The sequence below is a fragment of the Aquila chrysaetos genome, chromosome 22, assembly GCF_900496995.4.
Source record: "Aquila chrysaetos chrysaetos chromosome 22, bAquChr1.4, whole genome shotgun sequence".
In the NCBI taxonomy this organism is placed as follows: Eukaryota; Metazoa; Chordata; class Aves; order Accipitriformes; family Accipitridae; genus Aquila; species Aquila chrysaetos.
This window is the reverse complement of record NC_044025.1, coordinates 13,041,917-13,064,769: the sequence shown is the minus strand read 5'-3', so window position 1 is coordinate 13,064,769 and position 22,853 is coordinate 13,041,917.

Below are 22,853 nucleotides of genomic sequence, written 5' to 3'. Positions count from 1 at the left end.
AACCATTGGTTTAGACAAAGCCCGAATGGCAGGAGAGCAGCATATTTGTCATGAATGAACATGAATGTTCAATTTTACCGTATTGGATGCAGACTGTGTAGATGGAGACTGTCCAAGCAAGCACAACTATTCCTTATCTCTTTGTTCAAAGTGGTTCCTGCTGCATAAAACCAATGACATTACCTTCCTAATTGACTAATGGGGTCCAAAAGGCAAGATGTCATTTCCACTAAAATATGTATACAAACATTGACCATTTTTCTTTAGCATTTGGAATTTTTTCAGTGGGATTTTGGACAATATTTGAGAGGGTTGACATATGGGACAAAGTCTGCATGAAGTTTTTTTTAATAAATTTTTCAAGAAGAAATGTTGAAATATTTAATTTCTAACCAGCTGTGGATTTTACTGGGGGTAAATAGCATCCTTTGCTCCTTTACTTGCTATAGCCACGGCTGATACAATGTCATGGGAAAACTGAATACTGCCAACTGTACAGCACTCCTTATCAGCTGGGTTGCAACTGTTACCTGTGAATTACCCTGCTGTACGCATATGTGTTATTTCTGCTTCCTTCTTCTACAGTCTTGAATTACGACTTCCACCAACACTTCTGCAATAGAAACTCCACTATCTAGCTGTTTTCCACATTACTGTATGTGCTTCGTAATTAATTTAAAATTCTTATTTTCACCCCATTCCATTGAGATAAACTCTAGTATTCTTACTTAAGACACAGGGAATTAAGGTCACAGAAATAGTGAGGGCTACACTCACAAAGGCATCCAGATATCTAATTTCTATTTGGTTCCTAAAGAGAATTTACATGTTGAAATCTCTTTATGGACTGGGGTCTGAAAAACTATTTGCAGAGCCTAATTTTTAGGTGGAGATGAGTGTTGCCTTACAATAAACCCTATTTATGTCCTGTATGAGTTTTCCAAAATCCTTCAGGAAGCCTGCAACTAAGCAAGGCATCAGATTCACATCTCCTGACGCTGAGCCGCTCTACCTAATTGATGCATTTCATACTTGTAGGAATGTAGCCAATTTTTAATCTTTGATCTTGGTGTGAACTTACTTGATGTTATAAATGTTGAATTTTTAGTGTATTTTTATACTGTTACAATTATGAAATTGACTTCTCATATTTATCTTCCTTCAGGAAACTGAGTAACATGATTATTGGAATCAGTTCTTTGAAGCCTGCGATTCTGCAGTATTTTTTTTCTTTAGGCTGTCTCCAAGCAGTGACACCATGTCTAGGTCTCATCATAACAGCCCTAATGAAAAAGCAAACCAAACAACCCATCATTAGGTTCATATGTCCTTTAGGATTCACTAATATCGCAGTGAGTCAAGCTGCAGTGCTATCGTTTTGGCTGCAGTGTTTTATGGTCTCCCTGACCGAGTGAAGTCACACGGTCATCTGCGTCGAGGTGTGGGGTGAGCAGCATGCGGTCTCCTTGGAAACTGCAAAGTTGTGCAGGAGGCAGGAGTGCATGTCCCAGAAATGGCAGAGAGGAGAAGAGAGGCTGATAGGAGATCTCCAGCTGGATTTTCACTGGAGGAAAGCATGTCTGATAACTTGGCCTGCCAAGCCTTTCACCTGACCTGCTGCTGTCTCCATCTCTCACCCCTCTAACCTCCCATTAAAAATACCAGCGTGTTTCCTCACTGGCCGGACATCCTGCCAGTGAGCTTTGGTATCACAGGGAGCAGAAACACACGGCGATCCCTGCCGCTACAGCATGCACAGTGGGCTGTCACCCTAACGCAGCACAAGCAATGCATAGACAATCACCAATTCAGCCATCCACTTCAGTGTCTCCTTTCAGAGGGGTTATCTTCCCCACGTTATATATGATTAAAGATACTGTGCTTACAGCTAAGGGGTTCCCAGGTGTAGCACTGTGTTAAAATCAACACCTGCCAACGCCAAATATTTTCCCTTCTGTTGTGATAACAGCTTAATATTGTGTAGAAATGCACTGCCAGCTTTGAAAATCAGAATATGAGTTGTCTCCGGTTCCTCTGCTAAAGCTCTCCATTGTCACAGATTCCCCCTATTTAGCTGGTGGTTTGTTTGGTTGGTTGGTTTTTTATTGTATTACAAGAGCACCTGGGAATCCCAGTCAAGACCTGCAACCCTGTGGGGACAGGAGCTCCCTGGCCAGGTGCTGTAGAAGGCAGGTCCAGCCCCAGAGAGCTCACAGGCTATGTGCCGCGGTGCAGTGATGGATGAATTGGACAAATTGGGCAGATGTGGTTTGGAAAAAACTTACTGCAATGGGATACACAGAGTTTAGCAGAAAGGTCAGCTGGCTGCTTGATTAATAGAAAGCAATGGGAACAATCTGTAAGCACTAAGCACAAGTAAATGATAAGACGTGGTTTACCAGAGGATAGGTAATTGGACAGGTTTTTGGCACAAATGGGTGGAGCAGTGTGGGAGAACACATGGCAATGCTTAAAGGAGAAGTTGGCTTGCAGCTTCTCAGACTTGTCTGGGACACAGTAAGCCCAGGAAGTTCCTAGTTTTTTTCCTGAAGAGAAAAAAACTAGCTTTTTTTAAAACACTGAGATTTAGTTCTACCAATTCCTTTTCATTGGTGCTCAAAAAAGTTTCCTAACTTTGTTTTTATTTGTTTTATATTTCCTGTGAAATTTGCAGTGGTTAAAATTTTAAAGTGTATCTTTTGGTACAAGTTTTCAGAATTCTTACAAAGCCACATTTTGAAAACCAAACACTGCATTTTTTAAGGGAAAACATTTCACCTAGAAACTCCTTGTTCATTTTCTTTGTCAGGTTTTCACAGGGAAAAATCTGTAAAAAGCACTAACCATGTTGAAAGCCTTGGCTAGCAAAAATTTCCATGTTTGTTGAAAGGGTATTTTTCCTGAGAAACATTCTGATGAAAACACTTCAACCAACTCCTGAAATTAGAAAGAAATAATATTAGAAGTAATTTGCTAAAGTTTCCTAAAGGGAAACAAGTATCAATGTTAGATAATTAAAAACCAGGGACTCAGCCTTTTCTCAAACAACTGAACAGAGCTGCCTTGAACTCATCTTGACTTTTCAATGCTGTGTCAGACTATGGAGATTAGTGTTGGAAAACACGCTGGCGACAGGACTGAATGCTGCACTGTTTAAAAATGAAAAAATTGCAGACCAAGCCCTTTTTTTTCTCCCCTCAGCTACAGCTCTTGCTTCGGGAGACAGGATATGTCTTAATTACAGGAGTGCCAAGTGGCCGAAGTGCTGGATGTATGTTCTCTGTGTAACAGGAGGCAGTTGCTGCTCTGAAGAGCTTGCAGGCAACAAACAAAACAAAAAGGGTGGAAAGAATGAAGAGGTTCAAGGACAGCTTCTGCTGATAGTGATAGGAAATCTGGATATAAACTCAGGCCAGAATATATAGCTGAGATTTTACAGAAAATGTTTGCCTAGAAGACAGTGTAATCTCACTACAGGAGGTGTTAAGGAACACAGAGCATCCAAGTCCAGGAAAGGAGCAGTATGCTGGAAAGAGGAGCTGCACTGGCAGAAGCGTATAAAGAAAAATTATGCTCTTTGTTCAGAGGAAAATTTTGGATTGGAATGCAGTTCACTGCCTTAACTATTCAGGAAAGTAACACAGAAAGAGAGTGCTTCTGGGAGATTTCCGTTAGAAATTGCAAAATCTTTTTCCCCCCTTTCTCTGCCCAATGCAATTAAACAGTAATAGGAGTGCGTTGCACAGTTTATGAAGCAATAATCCAGTTCCCAAATGGCTAAACCGGGAGACTGATGGCCAAGTCATTTATCCCAATGAGGAAAATAGATTATTGCTCAGGAAAGCAGCAGGATGGCATTGTTACAATTATTCTGCTGTCTGAGTTTATCAGTTCAAAAATCTAGATACGAATTCTTTCTCAGGGATCAGTTTCTGCTTTCCTTGCTTGCATTGCCAGTCCTGTGTGAGGAGTCCTGCTGACTTTGCCACGATTACCTGTGGAGCAAACTATAGCTCTTAGTGAATAAGAGTGACAGGACGAGGGTTTCAAGGCTGCAACAAAACATGGTAGCTAGTGAAGTCAGTGCAATTTTGGCCGGGATATGTGGAGACATAACATTATGAAGTAGGAATGTAACAGCTCTCATGTGACTGCACTGGGGATATTGTGCTTAGTTCTAAGCACCTCGTTAACAGAAACGTATTAACAAATTGGAGGGGATCCAGAGAAGAGAAAGTCAGTTGGGTATGTTGATTTACGAATTAAGATGTGCTTGAGTGGCTGATGTCCAATCTGAATCCATATTGGAATGCTTCCAGATCTTGCAGATGTTTGCGGGTTCAGGACTTTATGATCCTGAGTCCGCTGGAGTCAGTAGAAAGATTCCCATTGGCTCCAGTGATCGCTAGATTTGGGTCTGCTTGAAGAAACCTTGGCTGAACAGTGATTAAGGCTAAGGATATATATATAACTTGGAAAAAGAGTAAATAAAGGGGAATGTGATGTAAGCTTGGAACTATTAGAAGAGTGCAAATGTGAGGACCACCGTCTTGGCTGACATACTGGGAAAATGAACTGGGGACCTTCAGAGTTGGAAGCAAGAGCTTTTTAACATCATGAGCCAAGGTGGCCAGACTGCAGCGTGTCCCTCTTCTCTGGATCTGAGAAGAGAGTGGAGTGCAGGGTGCCCTCACAGGTGGTATTACCCCAGTCTGACAGGCATAAGGAACTTCTTAGCATTAAATGACAGAGCCATCATTTTAGGAGCAGGGTGATAAATTTAAGGAAAAAAAAAAAAAAGAGTTTTGCAGCCATTAACTGATGAACCAGAGTCACAATATCCCTATATTTTTTTTGCATAAGCTTTCTGAATGAACAGGTTGGACAGCTACTCAGAGAGCATATTGTTCTTGCTGATCATTTAGGTTTTGGTATCGTAGGACTATGATGTATCTCCTCCTCTCTCTCCCTCACTGTACAAAATCAGCTTTCTTTGATCCTGAGAATGTGCATTAGGATATGGTCGTAATTACCATTTCAGCTAGAGCTGAGTCTGCTACAGAGGTGCTAGTCACTGCCCTGAAGCCATCTCCCTTAAATCTGCTGGTATATCTCTGTGTTTCCTCCCTAACCCCATTCTGGTGAAATGATCCTGACTACTTCTCCACCCTATTATGAAAAGCGTTGCTCATCTGGATCATTTTGACAGTGCAAGGCTGGAGAGTGCCAACACATACAGCCAAATCTGAAGGACAGTTACCTCTGTGGGGAGGGCTGCAGTAGCAGTCAGACCATTTGCTTAGCTGGAAGATGAGGTAATGCTCATGCTATGGGGAGGTATGTTCAATGGTGGCCACGCAGGTTACATCTAATATGACACTGAAGAACTCAGGCACTCCAGATCCTGAAAACAGAGAAGATAAGCAACCCAGACCATGTGGGAAACCAGACAAAAAAAAAATTAAAAACCCCACTTGGTCCATGGTGAAGAGCGACAAGAAAACATGCTATCATCTCATGGACTTTGTGTCATGGCTGGATTCTCTGTCGAAGAGAGGCCTTTCCCTGTGGTTGGAGTGTTCTTGCTATTCCTTTCCAATATGAAGCTTCCTTCTCTAATATGGACACAGTGCTCACACCACAGAATTTTTCTTCATGGGAGCGCTAATACTGGCTCTTTACCCAATTCTTTCCAGGAATTTCATATCATGGACATTTCCATGCTGTTTTCAGCTTGACTGCAGTTGGCCAGCAGGTACACAAGTTTTTAGATGAGAAGAATGACAAACAGAGGCACGATGATCTCACAAGCTTTTTTTCCTTAGTAAAATTGGCCAAAAAGATGTTTATTTACGTATTCCCATTGGCATACAAAACTGACTCAGGTGGAGAGCCCACTTGTTCCCAGAACACCAAGAAACTTTAGAGTAATTTGGGCTAAAAGCTCTATTGTTTCAAAATCTGCATGTTTGCTGCCTGCTTTGTTCCCTTAGCTTGGCTGTAAAGCAAGAGTATATAACAACAGTGTTGATGCTGTGAGCCTTGCTTTCAGATCCTTGCTAACATCTGCTTGTTTTATATTCCAAATGCTGCTTACAATATAAAATCATATCCCAAACAAAAGATATTTCTCTACAAATAAGGAACCAATTAATGTCACAAAGTCTAAAACAATATATTAAAAATCAAAAAAAGGAAAGCAAATGTCGCTGAACTTTGAGTAACTGATAGTGCTGCTAATGTCCATTGTAAGGCTGTTGGCTCCAGCCAGTGCGTGTTGTGATAGAATTTACTTAGTTATTCATAAACAGTGGATCAGACAGGGCTTTTCTGATAATTTTTTTCAAAAGTACAAATGTGATGCTGGAAAGCCCCAACGGATGTTGTTTCATGTCAGTGACATAAGATGGGGCTAAAATCTTTCCAAACTTAGTACTGTAGGTGCCTTAGCAGACTTAGTAATATCACAGCAGGGAACAGCAACGTCACATCTGGAACATTATAAAATTGGCAGTGCTGAAAAGGCATTAGTAAACATTATTAAGAATTCCTTGCAGGCAATTAGACTGCAACAATATCTTTGGAGAAAGTTTTTTTTTCCTTTTGCATCTTTATTTCTATCTTGCTAATGAGAGACTAATGAGCCACAGACTTGTTACCTAGGAAGAATATCTCAACAAAGCTCTAGTGAACTTAAAACCAGTATTTACAGACTGATGACTATTCACATTCATTATATGTTTTAAATGAGGAGGGACTACAGTAAAAAAAAAAAAAAAAAAAAAGAAACAAGTTGTTCCTTGCTAAGAGACTTCTGAAACTCTAAATGTCAAAAGTTTCCTAATGTTGAGGTTAGAGCCTTCCACCTTTCCCACCATTTAAGGCTGAGCACAGCTATGTGTAAATTTTGTGTATGTCTGCTTTGCTGTTACCAAAATATTAGTCTTCTCTGACCATTGCAAAACCTACTTGTTGGTTTCAGTGATTTCAAGAGATTTTTGTTTTGGTTTTTTTTGCTTCCTTAGGAAACCAGGCTAGTAAGCAAAACCTGGATGGACCCACTGTCTATGTAGGTGTACATCAGCATATGCCTGTTTCAATCACCCCCTGTTCAGAGTTTTTTGTGAACACAGTGTCTCTGTCTTTTTTCTGGCTTCCTACTCTTAACTATCTGAAAGGCTGCAGATAAGACGTTGGAGAATCTCAAGCAGAGCACACTTACAGTTCCAGGCACAAGGAAATCACTCAGAGCTTATCAGCAGCTCTGATACAAGTCTAGCGATTAGGGCACATGGATGGGACTTGAGAGCCATGGCTGAAATGAGTTGCTCTGCTACAATGTTCCTATGTGTCCTTGAGCAAGCCATGCATGGATATTTTTTTAAAAACGGTCTCTTTTACTGACTGGAGCCCTAAACCCATCCTGAGACATCAGGCTGGGTAGCCCATGGGCTGAGACAAACATCTCTAGGATGCGCCCCTTAGGACCGCTGAACACAGAGACCTTTGCAGCTGGATCCCATTCAGCACTTGAGCAAGCACTTAATGTCAACTGAGGGGAATTTAGTCTCTGAAGAGTACAGTCACCCAAAATAGAGCATGTGTGATCATGCTATAAATCTGCTTGCACCTTCCTCTCCTCTTTCCACCCTAGAAGATCTTCATGCGTTTAAGACATGGTGGCAAAAGCAGCTTCACAGAGTGTTTGCTCACAGAGACAGGGAGTGTGCAAACACTATATGATTTAGAAACAACTGTTTTGACATCATTCCCTTTGTAAGGATGCACAAAAGGTTTTGGTTTTGTTCCAGACCAAGTTAGGAAACCTTGAATGTTGCCACAGAAGAGTTCTTGGGCTGCTCACTTTCTCTTGATTTTTCCAGGGTTATTTTCTCTTGGAATGTCTGGTTAACTTGTTTAAGTTGCTGGTTCCTCTGGCATCTTGGATCTTTCACCTTGACCCTCTTATCCTTGGCTTCCCCCTTTTCCCAGTCTGTATCCCACATGCTTATTTGTTTTATCTGGTCCATTACAGAAGCCATTGTGTTCACTGGAAGCTGACGTCTGGGACTTGGCACCCACTACAGGGCTAACAAAAGACCGTAATCCAGGCTTTGGAACCGTTCATCCACACAGCTTTACGTCAGCTGTGCAGGGGTGTAAACCTGCGATTACCAAGCGCAGGGTGGCTATCCCACCTGTTCCATCATTTCTCCACCTTATGTGCACTCACTCTGAGGACTGTAAGCAATTACTCTGCTAGGTACTAAATACGATATGCAGCACATGGTAGTGTAAAATTATGGAATTTGGGGGTTTTAATGAGCTCAGGTGCAATACAAAAGAACTTTTTTTTTCCTGTCCATAAAATTATATGGCTTGGAATCAGGGGTTTATACAGCCCTGGACAAAGCCATTTTATTTAAAGGGTGGGTATGGGGGGGAATACAACAACAACAACACCCTAGCCCAGCACAATTATATGCAGATTTGTTCATAAATCTGGGCTGGAGCAGATGTGCTGCACATGTTGAAAATCCAGAGCATGTTGCTGGAACTTAAAACATAAACATGAACCTGTTTCCAAAGAGGAAAATCTGCTCACAGCGAGGAGCTGACCCTGTGCTTTAAACAAAGATCAAGTCCGTTCTGCCTATTGTGCCTTTGCCATGTGTTTACTTCCCTTGCTTGGTGCTCAGGGTAGCTTAAGGAATAGCCAGAAGAAAAGCAGCAATTTACCTAGGTCAAAAAAGAGCCAGTGGCGCTCTGGGCATAAGGAAACAAGAGGTAGGATGTGACCCAACTCATCTGGCTATCAAGGGTCCTATTAGACTAGGTCAGCAGTATCATGCTGGATCTCTCATCTGTATTTTTAGATGCTTGAAGTCTTTTGCCCTGTAGCTAAATCTTGTAGAAAAACATAACTGCACTTCACAGTGGGTAAGGCTGTAAGAAATAGTCTGCTTTAAACACAAACCTGCACTCTGTAGGTAGTTGGAAGTGGAGTTCCTGTAGCCGGCTGCGTGATTAAATTCCTTTGGAGGGTAGCAGGGCATGCTCTTGAAGACTCTGCACCCTGACTGAGTGCCACCATACTTGCTCTTCTTAATAGTGACAAGCTGAAATGCTGGCAGTCCCTCCTATCCAAGGCTGTGAGCTTCCAGATTTCAGCATGGTCCGATGCATGTCTGATACATGTGGTAGCACGTGATGCATTTTTCTCTTTTCTTGGCTTTTGATTTTGTCAGAAAGGGGTGTGAGTTGCTCAAGGGATGCTGAGAATGCAAAGTGCTTTCTTCACAACCCTTGAAAAAGATTAGCCCTCCAGGTAAGGGGCAAAGGTGACTTTCTGGTTAATATGAGGCTGCTTACATCCCATCTGCTCCCACGGGGTGTTTAGACAAAGAAAGGAGTTCATCCTCCATCACCAGGTGTGATGATGCCATGACCTACATGAATACAGAGGTTCCGGCTCTCTTTCTTCTTCTGGAGGAAAGGCGGTGGTGGATGTGGTCATCTGTGTGTATGTGCATGTGTTGTCTTAACTGTCCATGGAAGATGTTGGATTAAGGCATGATGTTGAAATCTGTGCTCATCCACTTATCCCGTCCCACTGCCTACAGGCTGGGCTGCTGGTGATGTTAAGATCTTTGGTCTCTACGACTCATGTACACGTTCATGCCACTACTTGTGCTGGCAGTCAGCTGCAATACCCTGCTTATGGGAGGAGGATATTTGTCTGGAGGTTTCAGAGCTTGAGAAACCTGTACCTCTCTGGTAAACTGCTCACGTTTTATTTTTCTTTAAATCAAAGAGCCATGAAGGGGAATGACTGTTAAAAATAGTCAGATTGACGTAGATGTGGATTATGTCAGAAAGGGAATGAGCAGTTTATGCTGAGAACAGTCACAAATAAAACATATCTCTTTGGTTAGGTGAAGGTAAGAGACGTGTATCTGCATTAGCCCCCTACTTATTGCCACTTTCCTGCCCAAAGTCTTTGCCACATGTACAGCCAGGGATCAGGCTGCCCTGCCAGAGGTGTTATGAACATTAAACCTGCCAAGGGCAGTGAGGTACCGCCATGCTTTGTTGAACAGGGTTGAACAGGTATTGTGATGACTAATTGAAAATGGCTTTTTGTTTGAGAAACACTCACACGTACGAACTCCATTAGCTAATCAGGTTTCCAAGGGGTTTTACAGTTTTAAAGCCCAAAGGCTCCTACCACTGACAGTACACAGCCCAGGCACCACACCACACAGACGAAGCTAAAAGGGCTGTCAGTGTTGACATGTTCACCTTAAACTGGAAAATTTTAAATGTTCCCAGTGGCCCAACTATTTGTCCTTCCACCTGACTACCGTTCAATCCATTGCCTGCAAATATGGTAAGAGGAAGAAAAGATGCATTATTATTAATAAATGAATGGAGCTATTTGCTATTTATTATTTAAGCCCTCAATACTGGCAGGCTTTAGTGATACATGAAATATAGGCAAGTAATTTATTTATTAGGGAAAATAATGATTTTTTCCCCCCGTTCTGGAGCCCTCTCTGACCCAAAACAGCAGGGGGTTTATCAAATACAAATACGATGACTTGTAATTTTAGAGTCTTTCAGAGCACTGTAACTGACAACCTTTTTAACATAAGTACATTGAACAAATAATTTATAGAAGTATTCTGGGAATATTTTAGGGTGTTTTATTACTACTTCTGAAAGCTATGGCATGTTATTGATTTTGGTGTATTAATATAACCTAAAAGTGAGGGCACATGCTTGCCTCCTAATCCAAATCAGCTTTGATGGCAACCCATATATTTTACTGAAAGGAGCCTTGAACTAACGGCAAAGGTTAACAATTACACATCATAGCCAAAAGTTTAAGATAATGAATTTTGCTCATTACACACTGTCCAGCTCCAGCCACAGGAGGTTCCACACTACTCCCTCCTCGATGTCTCATCCAAATTTCTCCAGTAGCAATTTGTCAGAATTTTGAAGCCTTATTCTTGCATTTGTGTCATGCAATTTACATTGTATTCATGAAGGCTTCCACTGAGGAAGTGTAATCATCATTAGTGTTTTCTGTACACCATAAAAATAGTGTATTTCTCTTAAAATGGGATTTCTTGCTTGCTTTATATTTTTTCTTGTATATATGTGTATGTGCATGTGTGTATACACAGGCATAGGTGTATATAACAATCGCTGTGATATATACATTACTAGACGTGGGTATTGCTCTACTTTGTTCTTTGCTGTTCCTGGAGTGCTGTTCCTGGAGTACTGCTCCTGGGCTATACAGAGATGTTCAGTTCCTCCATCTGCTTCTCTTCATCTGTCCAAATGGTCCAGAGCAGCTTCAGTGCAGCGTGTCAGGAAGATTGGCGCCTCTAGCCCTTGCTTTCCAGTGACCTGGGTACCTGTCTGTTTAATGCTTCAGTGAAACCGGATCAATTCACCTGGCTGCTGAAAACTGTCCAACGGTACCAATGCCTAATCATCACCATTGTGGTGCATATGTCAGCCAGATGACTCATTAGAGGACTCTCCAAACCGCACCACCAAATGTGTGCTCCTTTTTTTTCCTCTTCCTGAGTTTTCTCAGTAATCTTCTTTGCTGACAATTAGTTTCACTGTAGTTAACTGAGTTCTGGAGGACTTTTTATCCTGGAGGAGATTTAGTTCTTGGCTTTAAAAAGGAATGGTGGGCAGTTTTTAAGTGGCTTGACTTAGCAACCCTGTAAACTAGGGTTCTTCTCTAGCTGCACTTTCTTAAGAGCATCCAGATTGTTTAATTGCCATTATCTTCCTCCCCTTTCAACAAACAATGGTTCTTTTATCTCATCTTTATTTTTCCTGATCACTCAGTGGTGCCATCAGTTATGGCTTGGCCATGGGAACTCCTGCTTCTGCCCAGCTTGTCGAGTGGGCAGAATCTTTCAGGACAGCTCTGCAGCATTGGGGGCCATGAACGAGGAACAGACATGCAGCTTCAATAGCAGAGAGAGGGAGAAAAGCGACGGGAGCTGGTAGAAAAAATCCCTCCAGATTTGTACCGTGCTTCAAACTTTCTGGATACGCCATGGCTGGGGCAGTTGGAGACTTGTGCTGCACTTCACCAGCTCTGGCCCCTTGTCACCCTCCTTTGCTGCTGTCAGCATGGATATGACAGCATCACGATGCTATTGCTGCTGCTGCTCAGATTAGGAGAGAAAGGCACGGGGCGCTCACTGGAAAAGACTCTTAAGTCTTGAGCTACTGTTGTCCTCAAAGCCAGAAAGACACTTGCTTACCTTTACACCACGATTTCTGTTTAAAAAGCCTATGCCTGGGGAAGTGTGTGAGGTAGACTGGGAAGTATGCATTAAAATAGCACAAAATATGGACCTTTTTTTTTTTATTTTTTATTTGGGGTAAAGAATTCAATCAAAATAACTCTGGAGGGGGAAAAAAGCATACAGATCTTGAGGAGCAGGGAATAGGCCATCTGGCCGAACATGCCGCCTGTTAAAATGGACCTTAATCCCCACTTCCTGCTTTTTTGCCATATGCTTTGCTGTGTGAAAAGTCAGGTACAAAGCAGTGCCCTTAAAAAAGAAGTTTAATTCCTGGTCACCTAAAAAGGTGACTCCTAATTAAATCCAAAAGAGGCATTTTATATTCATCATAGTAGATTTACTCACATCTTTATTTTCCAATAAAATCCGCTTGCTCCTCCTGTCCTTGTGGTATGACTGATGTCACTTCCCACCCAAGAAGTTTCTGGAGGAAGGACTTTTTCTTCCCCTTTTTTACACAATTTAAAATTTGCTTTACTGTTTTTGGTGGTAAAACTCCACCACCATTTGTGTCCTGGTGTAGTTAATGTCCTCATTCTCAAAGGAGGAACACCAAGGGCCTTGAGTTGAAATAGAAGTTATACCCTGTACGCCTGCTTCCTTTGCAGTCAACATTTAATGATTTGTAAATAGTAATAATATACTGGCAAAGGAGAGAAGATGCTTAAATGCAGTGCTAAGCAATTGCAAGTGTAAATTAGTTCTTGGGCCTGTCACAGGCAGGATTCTATCGGCATGGGTTTTGGAACATACTGGGCAGGGCTTGGTACCGAGGGGCATTTCTTAAACTTCGTGATTTTCAAGCTTCGTAAACTTTGTAAGCTTTCAGAGCAAATCTTCAAGCCCTGGCTAATTCTCTGGTCTTCCTGCAAGTTGGTCCAGCCTTTTAATATGGCTTTGGTGCTGGAACATGTTTCTGACGTTGTCACAGAGTTAGACCAAGACAGAGGCCCTTTGGAAAGGGCTGTCAAACCCTCTAAAAGCTGATGGGAACCAAGGAACTTGAAAATCTGTGAATAAGCTCAACCATTCATGCGCTGCATCCCTTGCAAAGGATAGTCCAGAACAGTGGTGGGACAGGCAGGCAGTTTGCCCCAGGTCCCTTGTTTAGTGGGATATAGACAGGCCCACTACAGTATCGTATTTCCTAATGTGCAATACACTGCACGAACTGCAGCACTCCTTTTCTCCAGGTGCACATGATACAGAGAGCTCCTGTTGTTGTTTTGGGTTCTTTATTTTTAGGTTCAGTAGATTTTATTGGGTTATTTTCCTACCCTGTGAACACAGGCACCAGGTAGTCAATAACAATCGCTCCATTAAAAAGGAAAAATAAAATAAAATCTTCAGTGTTAGCTGCACACACTAGAAATAAAAAAAGGAAGGGGGAAAGATGAAGGGAAAAACAGATGCCAAACATTGTTTTACATCATAGAGGTTGCTGTTCTATAGACTCATGTCTTCGAATGAGTGCAAGTAAAATGTTACAGAAAGGGTGCATTGTATCACATTCTTCTTCCATTCTTTGATACTGTCACCTCTGAAAATCAAAATGCTTATTTAACAGCTGCATTATCTTAAATTAACTTTTGGCTTCCAGTCTGAGAACATTTTGGCCCAGACTGGACTCTCCTGAGGTTACCAACAAATCAATAGAAGGGCCAGGAATAGAAGACAAATAGGCCTTCCGTGCTCCTTTTAGCTACCAGACCTCCTTCAGCTCAAAATCACGTTGCGCCTGAACCCGTAGCCAAGTGAACACTGGGATTTTAGTCCCGGAAAGGATGAGCTCCAGTTCCTCCTCTCCTATTGCCTGGAAGTGCTCGGTTGGTGTTCAGCACCTCCCCAGGCTATACCCTCCCTTAATGCTGCTACTTCCACTGTCTCCACAAAAAGCAAAAAAAACCCCTCATGTCTTCTGCTCCTAAGCGTTTGGCTCCAAGCACCAGTCACAACTTGTTTGTGTTCCCTGCTTGCTTCTGCCATTGAAGCTTTATTTAGGCTTGATAGTGAGTGAAACAGTCAGGTGTAAGATTTTAGGTCTCCGCTCAGACGAATCATGCACGGTACATGCCGAGCAGCCCGAGTGTTTACAACAGCCTGTGACAGAACATGTTACTCGTTGCGACTTGAGGCATTGCCATAGAAATATGGCACATTGCACAGAAATTGCTTTTGCAGCAAGCTGAAAGTCGTGTTATTAGGGTCCGCTATTGGATTAACCCACCGACATGCAATCCAACCCGATGCCAGCAGCAAGGATTTATTACCGGCCATGACTTCCAGTCACATCAGAGCTCACCATGAAATCGCAGGGTCTGTGGGTGCGTGTGGTTTTGCGCACGTGTGTCTGTGCGTGTGTGTGCGCGATGGCCGTGAGGGACAGAGAGAGCGACCGAGCTGTACGGGAGCTGGGAGTGAGTGCCCGTGGTGCGGCACCGCAGCCGGAACACTTTGCGGGGAGTCATGTCCTGTGTTTGGGGTTAAAATCTCCTCCTGTGGTGCTTAGCCTGCAAACTATTTGTGTCACTGGAAGGCACTTGAGGATGAAGGAGGGCTGCAATTTGTGTCTCAGTTACGCAGATAGAGGCCGTTGAGGTGACAGAGTAACTGGGGGTAGCAGTAGGTCCCAAAGTCTTTGCCGTTTAGTTCACCAGCCCTATGAATATTCAGATTACATCCTCTCCGCTGATGCTGCCACCCAGAGTGCCAATTTGTTTCAAAGCTGTTAGTGTTTTGGGGGAGATATGAATACCTGTCCAAGGGGAATTGGACTGAGAGATCACCCGTTCAGTTTGCATACAGTCCGGCAAACTGCCGACAGATGGCACTGATTTTCAGCCAAGGCTTGCCGACTGTTACCGATTTCTTACCTGCTACTGAAGCCCCCAAAAGCTCTGTCCTTCACTGCCAACTAGGATCAGCTGTAATTTACCTCTTTTAGCCATGCAAATAGTTTAGAAAAAAGCAAAATATTTCTACTTTTCCTTGCAGCTGTTTGACCAATGCCCTGTCCCCCCTTCAATCCCGTGAAATACAAATAGTCATTTTGTCAAGAAATGTCAGTTTTTCTCAATTACCAGCCTGTGGGTAACCAGATCACCATTGTACCTGGCAATAATGAGCAAGTTTTAATGTTAAAAAAAAGCCAACTAATGAGGTAATTAACTAGTTATTATATGATAATGACTATGCACTTGCATGCTTGATGGTTTCAATGTAATTAAAAACTTTTAATATGTGCCTGTTTGTGACCTGTAAAACAATTAAGAGGTTCAGAGGGTTCAGGCTTTTCTTTCTTTCTTTGTTTCTTATACATACAGTTTTTCTGTCTTTAACTCCTCTGATCTGAAAACAGTAAAATTACATATGAGCCTTAGAAACAGATTTGTGCGAATTTTTTGGAGGAGATAGATAGAGCACTGCAGCCTACACACCAGTGACTGTTGCAACCTGAGCCTTCCTCAATGGGGCAAAGAGTATTTGTTTTGGCTTAAATCACAGAGAGTTAAGAGACACTGTAATTTTAATCTTTGATTTAGCAGAAGATTTAGGCTGCTGCCAGAACAGTACTTCGATACTTTAATCTTGAAGTAAGTAGAAATGCTCATGGGTTCAAGTTAAGCATGTGCTTAAAATATTGCTGAATCAGCTGGGAGCATCTAAAAGGCTGCCCTTTCTTAAACTTTAAATCCACAAAAGGAATAGTCTTCATTTGAGTAACATGTACCTTGCTGAGATTCTATCCTGAGTGCCTCTATCTAACAGTATTGGGGGCATCAATAACTTCCTATTTCTTCAGGATATCTTTTCGTGTATTTAGACTGTGCTTGTTGCTACAAGAGTCTTTTTCCTCCTCCTTTAGATGTCCCTCCCCAATTGGTAATTTATTATTATTTTAAATCAGTACACACATAAACATTGCTATTTTAATTAGGGAGAAGCAAACAGAAGTCACAGGCTATAAGGCACTACAAGTATGCTTGCTACTCTCACATTTTAATTATTTATTGGAGTAAATAAAATTAAATATTTTCATAGCAATCCAGAACAGGATTTGAAGTAATTACTCTGTCAAATTCATCAAAATTTCTCTCATCAAAATAAAAACCTTGATGTCATTGAATAATTTATAGTACAAATACACAGAAATTGTAAAGTATTATAAATAGAAAACTGCAGGGTAAGTGAACATGAATTAGTTAAGGGTTATGTTTCTGAAAGAGCCTGTCATAAGCTGTATAAATTTTTAATAAGTGTTTTTGAGGCCTAATTTTCAGTGTACAGTGTATACCAACAACTACAGGAAACAACCCGAAAATGGTGATTTAGAAACACAGCTGTTTATGATAGAGGCCAGATTGTGACTCCTCTTCCTGGGCCTTTCTCTCATACAATTTGAACTAATGATGTTTGCCACTGAATGCCGATGGCTTAACATGAATCATCTGCCTAAATAGCAAATATATTAAGTAAACCTAATCTCTATTATTATCTATGAATACCAAATGCTGGGACAATATCTAGCCTATTAAAACCCCAACTGTTCGGTGAGGCATCCATACGCCGATGACTGAACACCAGCTTGCCTGTGCTCAGTCTTTGATAGGGTTTCTGGTGTGACTGAGGATCTCTCCTCCTTGTGCAGGAGCTGGCAGGGGCTATCGGTCTTCCCTGGCACCCACAGGGTCTGATCCTGCAAGCTGCCATCTCTTCACCAAGTGTAAAAGGAGCTGGAAGCCCTCAGCACCTTGCAGGTTGATGGTAACTTTTGCATTCGATCTTGTAATGCAAAGGTGACTCTCCATGTTACTGGTAACCAAGGATGTGTCAGAGGCAAAAGCTCTGATCTCAAGTCCCCTGACTTCACTTGTTCTTCTCTTTCTAATTCTATTGAGTTCTGGATCAAAATTCTCTGCTAAAAGGCCTCCCATAAAACAAATTAGCAACAGATCTGGACCTTCCCACGCTAAAGCCATTGTTTTCAGTGGATCTAAGATGGATACAAATATCAACAGCCTTTTTAAAAAACTACCACTGCCAACTGATGGCAGACTTGAAAAATAAAACGTCCTCCTTCCCAGCCAAATGAAACCTGAGATTTATGGTGGGATTTGGATCTAAGGCAGCAAAGGAAACCGGCTGCAGCTCTGCTGATGCTGAGGGAGTTCTGGATGCAGTGGTGTAAGGCTGAGGTAATGCCACTGGAGTCAGTGGATTTGTTCTGACTTAATCCCACCATAATGAAGCCTGGAAGTCTTTTTTTCACTTCCTCGTTATAAAGGTTATTAGGCAAATTCTACTTCTATTCCTAAAAGTAGTTCTAGGAATTAAAGGAAATAGATTTGGTGCCATTTACTGTTTATTCTATTTTAAGAGGGATCATTTAAGGGAGGTTTTTCCTTGGCTTTCTTGTAGCCCATCACCATTTTGGTAAACATGTCAGTTCAGATCATATCTGGCTAAAACTTTGGTTTTTGAGAACCAGTAAGAAGCATGCAGGTTTTTTTTGATCGATATGCATTACAGAAATAGACACAGGTAATGATTTTCAGATACCTAAGCCAAGGAAGCTTTATCAGATGTAGAATATGCTATCTCATTTCATGCATGCATCTACCTCTGGCAAGGTTCTTTCTATTTCTGGAACCTAAAGGGCCTCAGCAAGGTAGTTCTGCTTGTAAATCTCTGCTACGTCAGAAAGGTCAATATACAAGATGCAGAGCAGGCACAGAATGACAGGAAGTGGGAGCAGGCTTGGAACAAGTTAAAAATTGCAATCCTTCTCTACTAGAAAATGAAAAACCATGTACGGAACTCATGGGAACAGTTAGGAAGTACTCAGGAAGCTTTGGAAAGCTTTGGCTTATGCAAACTTAAATGTAGCCTAAATTTTGCATTGATTCTCTGTACAAGGTGAAAAACACCCAGCTTGAATATAGTACAAGACAAATCTATTGACTGCAGAGTAGACATAGGAATTTATTGCTGTACTGTTTCTCTTCCCATTCATCAGCCAAGATTTTCCTAACTGGCTGCATTAGCAGTGCCACCAAGCATTTTGTGGAGGTTTTCAGTGACTCAGGGATTTAGTCCTCAGTGTAATTACTGCCTAATTTTGCACTCCCCATTCTGCATGATGTGGGGAACATTTGCCTAGTACCCCAAAGATTACATTGCTTTACATCGGATTGACAGCAAACAGGTTTTTAATGACTATTTGATTAAAGAGAAACCATTTGATCATTTTACACTTAAATTTTATCCATAATAAAGCTTCCTCTTCTTATAAATCTAGGCTACCAAAGTCTGCATGGAGCACAGAGGTGGAAGCTTCCATGTATTAGTTATTCGCTGGGTCCTTCCTTTCTCTCTGTTTAATAATTGATAGGCACAATCGTTCCTCCTACTTCTTCACTGTAGTCAATAGCATGTCATCCTCTGCTGTCATCTCAGGTCACCTTCCTGAACTGCTTAGGTTTAGGAGTCAAGTCTGGTATAGACAAGTTAAAACTTTTGATAGTAGAAAGAGATATTCATTTAATATGTTGGTTGCTAATCATTATCAACCCATTTTAAAATGAGAAAGTAGCTCGTATAGGGAATCGCTTAATTTCCCTAAGCACATTTGGGTCTCACTTGCTTTAAAGACGTGCTCTTAGCTTGATTTTTCTCTTTGGGTTTGGGGTCTTTAACATTTCCTCTTCTGTTGCTTGTGGTTTCATTGTAACATTATTCTTACTGCTTTTCCTCTTCCATCTATTTCACTTTCTACTCCACAAGGATATTGTAGTTTTTTTGGACGTCAAATGGAACGACAAAGGGAAAAAATCCCCGCAATTCTTTTTTCAAACTATGAATAGTTTTCCTTTAAAAAAAAAAAGTTCTGGTTCATCTGCAGCCAAGTTTATTGGAAATGACAGCTCAAAAGTTCAGTGAGTGAGTGAAGTTCCTAGAGATCAGAAGCCCTCTGCTGTTTCTACTGTTTCCAGGCCTCAATACAAGGGCACCTTTTGGAAGTTTCAAGGTCAGCTGTAGGTCTATTATTATGTTGAATGGAAAGGAAATAATTTTGCACTTGTATCCAACTTCTTGTCATCTTTCTCCTTACCCTACTTGGCTTCTTTGTAGTACTTGAAGGCCTCAGCTCCATCTCTTTTGGCCATTGTAAATGGTTTGATTGGTGTTGGTCATGTTATCCCTTCTTTCCTCTTTATAAAAAGCAAATGATCACGTTGCATTGAAGAAACCATTATTGCCATCAAACAATCTGCCTTAATTTTCACCTTCTCTGAAAGTTTCAACTCCTCATCAACATTTCAGAAGGAAGTAACTGTGTTGGTTTTCAGTAACTCTGAGGAATCCTGTGAGTTCTGATCCACACTTTGGATAAGTCATAGCACAGAGACCACTTTGGACAAAGGATGCACTGGTCTTTTCCTTTTATTTTTTCCTCTTTGCTGCTTCTGGGTTTTTTTGAAGCATTTGTTCAAGCCCCCTGAAGCGAAGGCAGAGACATGAATCTGTACAAAGTTCCATTAACCAACCATCTCTCCTAACTGGCAACATGGAGCACTCTAGGATCAAAATTGTGTATGTTATGCCCAGAATTGTAGCTTTGTCTTCCTACGAAGGACTCAGGCTGGTGTGTTGGAATCAAGCATTTGCAGGAAGCCCACCTACAGATATTTTTTCTCAAACATCTCTTGGCAGCTTTTCCTTCTTCTGTGCCCAGGAGAGTATTGCTATAGTTGGTACATTAGTCTGGCTCAGCCCTGTCTGACTGTCTGAAACATAACACCAATTCAGCAACGTGCTCCTTGCCCTACCTCCCTTTTTCTGATTCACAGCAAAGATAAATGGAACACCAGGACGTGTCCCTCTGAGTTACTATTTCTGCCAGTGACTGGTTTTAAACCAGGGCTCAGGATTAATAAGTAAGTGCTGTTATGCCCTAAAGCACCTCCTGTGTTTTGCTTGGCACGTAGAGTTAGTAGCAGTTTCTTAACCTCTTGGTTTTGCATATGGTCACTGGGGCTGAATGTGGGACCACAGAGCACCTTCAGCTCTTAGCTCTGATAATTTCTGGCTTTTATGGAATTACTCCTAACTGACACCAGTGTAACATGGATAAGGACCGGAGCCTTCTCTCATCCCAAAAACACTGGAATGAGTCTCTCTTCAGAGCTTACATTGTGCTTTTCATGTTTTATACCTGAAGTGTAGTATATGTTTGTCTGAAAACTAAAGGCTAAAGGCACACTTCAAGTCTGAGGGGTTTTAATTAAGAGTCAAAGGGAGCAACAGAGAAAAGAATAAATATATAGAGAAGGAACTGTGTGAGGGACTTGCCTGGCAATAGCAATTGTCTTAAGTAAAATGATGGGAAGTGCCTTCAGGCAGCTTTGGTTGTACATGCTTACAACTATCTGCCACTTTTATGCTGCAAGAAGCAGTGGCAGCACGTGATCTCAGGGATGGCAGTGTCATATGGAGATTACTATTCAGAAAGATATGAGAAGGCTTTACAATTTTCCTAGGAGAAAATAAATAATAGCACAAACTTAGACTGGTGGGCAAACTTACTGCCTACTTCTGACCTGCCCAGAGTGGTTTGGCAGGTGTGAGGAAGTCACGTTAGCTCCCAGGTACATACCAAGTGGATTTTCAAAGAGCTTTTGATGACTTATAAAACAGAACATGGTTCGGGGTTTGAGTATTTATCTGAGCAGCTGTGTCCCTCTGTATGAGCCTAAGTACTGTTTGACATCATCTAAAGCTGTTTTATTGGCCATTCCAAAACAAACAAGACGCAAATAGGCTTAACACCTCTGGAAGGCAACTGCTTAGTTATTGTGTGGAATTCATTTTGGACTGGGGATCTGTAAAGCTGAGTCAATACACTGATTTGAATCTAAGCTGCAAGCTTACCTTTTAACCTGCACTTGTTCCTTCTTCTAATAGAGCTTTTTTTCAAACCACATATTATTGTGCCTTTATTGTCAACTGCCCTGCATGAATTTGCATGAGAAATACTATGGGCTCTTGCCTTGAGTTAACACTACTTAGAAAAGAGTTGGAAATAAAACTTGCGTTTCTGTCCCCACTCTTCTTGCTTTACAGAGAGATACTCTTGGGCTACTCGAAGATCTGGAGATCTTTCACATCCTTAGCATCCACTGCCTTTGGTGGAAGGACTGACCATTGTGCAGCTACATAATTTTCCCTTGAGGAATCCAGGAGGGCTGTACTGAGCAGTTGCTCCTCTCCAAGTCCTCCTTGCCTCTTGTACAGCTGCTGCTCAAGTGCTGCTAGGTGCTTTACTGATGATAGCAGGGGCTTTGATGTCTTCAGCTTATCAATAACCTGCATTAAGCTGCCATTGCTTTTAGAACAGCCTGTGCAATGACTGAGAGGATTGACTCAAGGATGAAGGTTATCTGGCTGAAAGTCTGCTCAGGTCAGACAGATAATACTTACAGGAAGAAGGAAATGTCTGATGAACTGGAAGCAAAGGGCAGCAAGGGGAGCTGAATCCTTCCTTCGTATTTGCTACTTTCATGATGTTAAATCTGGTGACATGAAGTATCCCAATTGCCTTTCCTAGAGTCTTCCTAGGTAGCATTTTATATCTAGGCTTACAGGCACAGTGTCAAGACATTATTTTCTTATGAAGTATGGTCACTGTTTGTGTTTTGGAGTGACTATGCACCTTGAAGGGTTTAAATTTAGCCTAAAAAACCTGAGACCTTCCAGACCTAAATCGTAATTTAGAAAGTCAGGTTCATATTTAGAAGGTGCTTGTTTGTTTTCTATTTTAATTTACTTGGTTTTCCTTGTGGCATGCCCTGAGAGACTTTATGTTATCATGCTTTTTGCTGGCAGCTGGGCAGGGGGGGCATTGTGAGAGTTCCTTCTTGTCTTCATTCTCCTCTATTTCCCTCCATTTCCCTCGTAAGAGTCATAAGTGCCCTTGTATTTCTTTAGCACTCTGGGAAAATAAGATCAGTATGCTGGTGTAATTTCCTCAGAAAAGAAGCAAACTGCCTGGGCTCCTTGGGCCAAAATTCAAGGAAGAGAATAAAAATTTTCAGTGCTTACCTTGAGATACCTTTAATAGCTGAAATACTGGGAGTGAAACCTGGGCCAGAGCTGCATGACTCTCAGCAAAAACCAGCCATCTGAAAAACCAGGCTCTGGAAACTGAGTGCTCCATAAAAGGGGAACATCCCCAAACTTTCTGAAAGTTTCTGGCAGTGTCACGTTATAGAAACAGGGACCTGTCAGTTTGTCTGTTGGCTAGGAAAGGTCCTTGTGTTTCATCCATTCCTGGGTCATCTCAGTACCTTAAGATCTTTTGTACGTTTTATGTTCATGGGGCCAGATTTACACAACAGAATATATCTGATTAAAATCAAGACAATATAACTGATTCCCTGACTAAAATGGTCTCCGCGCAGTCTTTGCTTGTATTTCTTCTAAAGTCGCTTTTGCTGGAATTTTGCT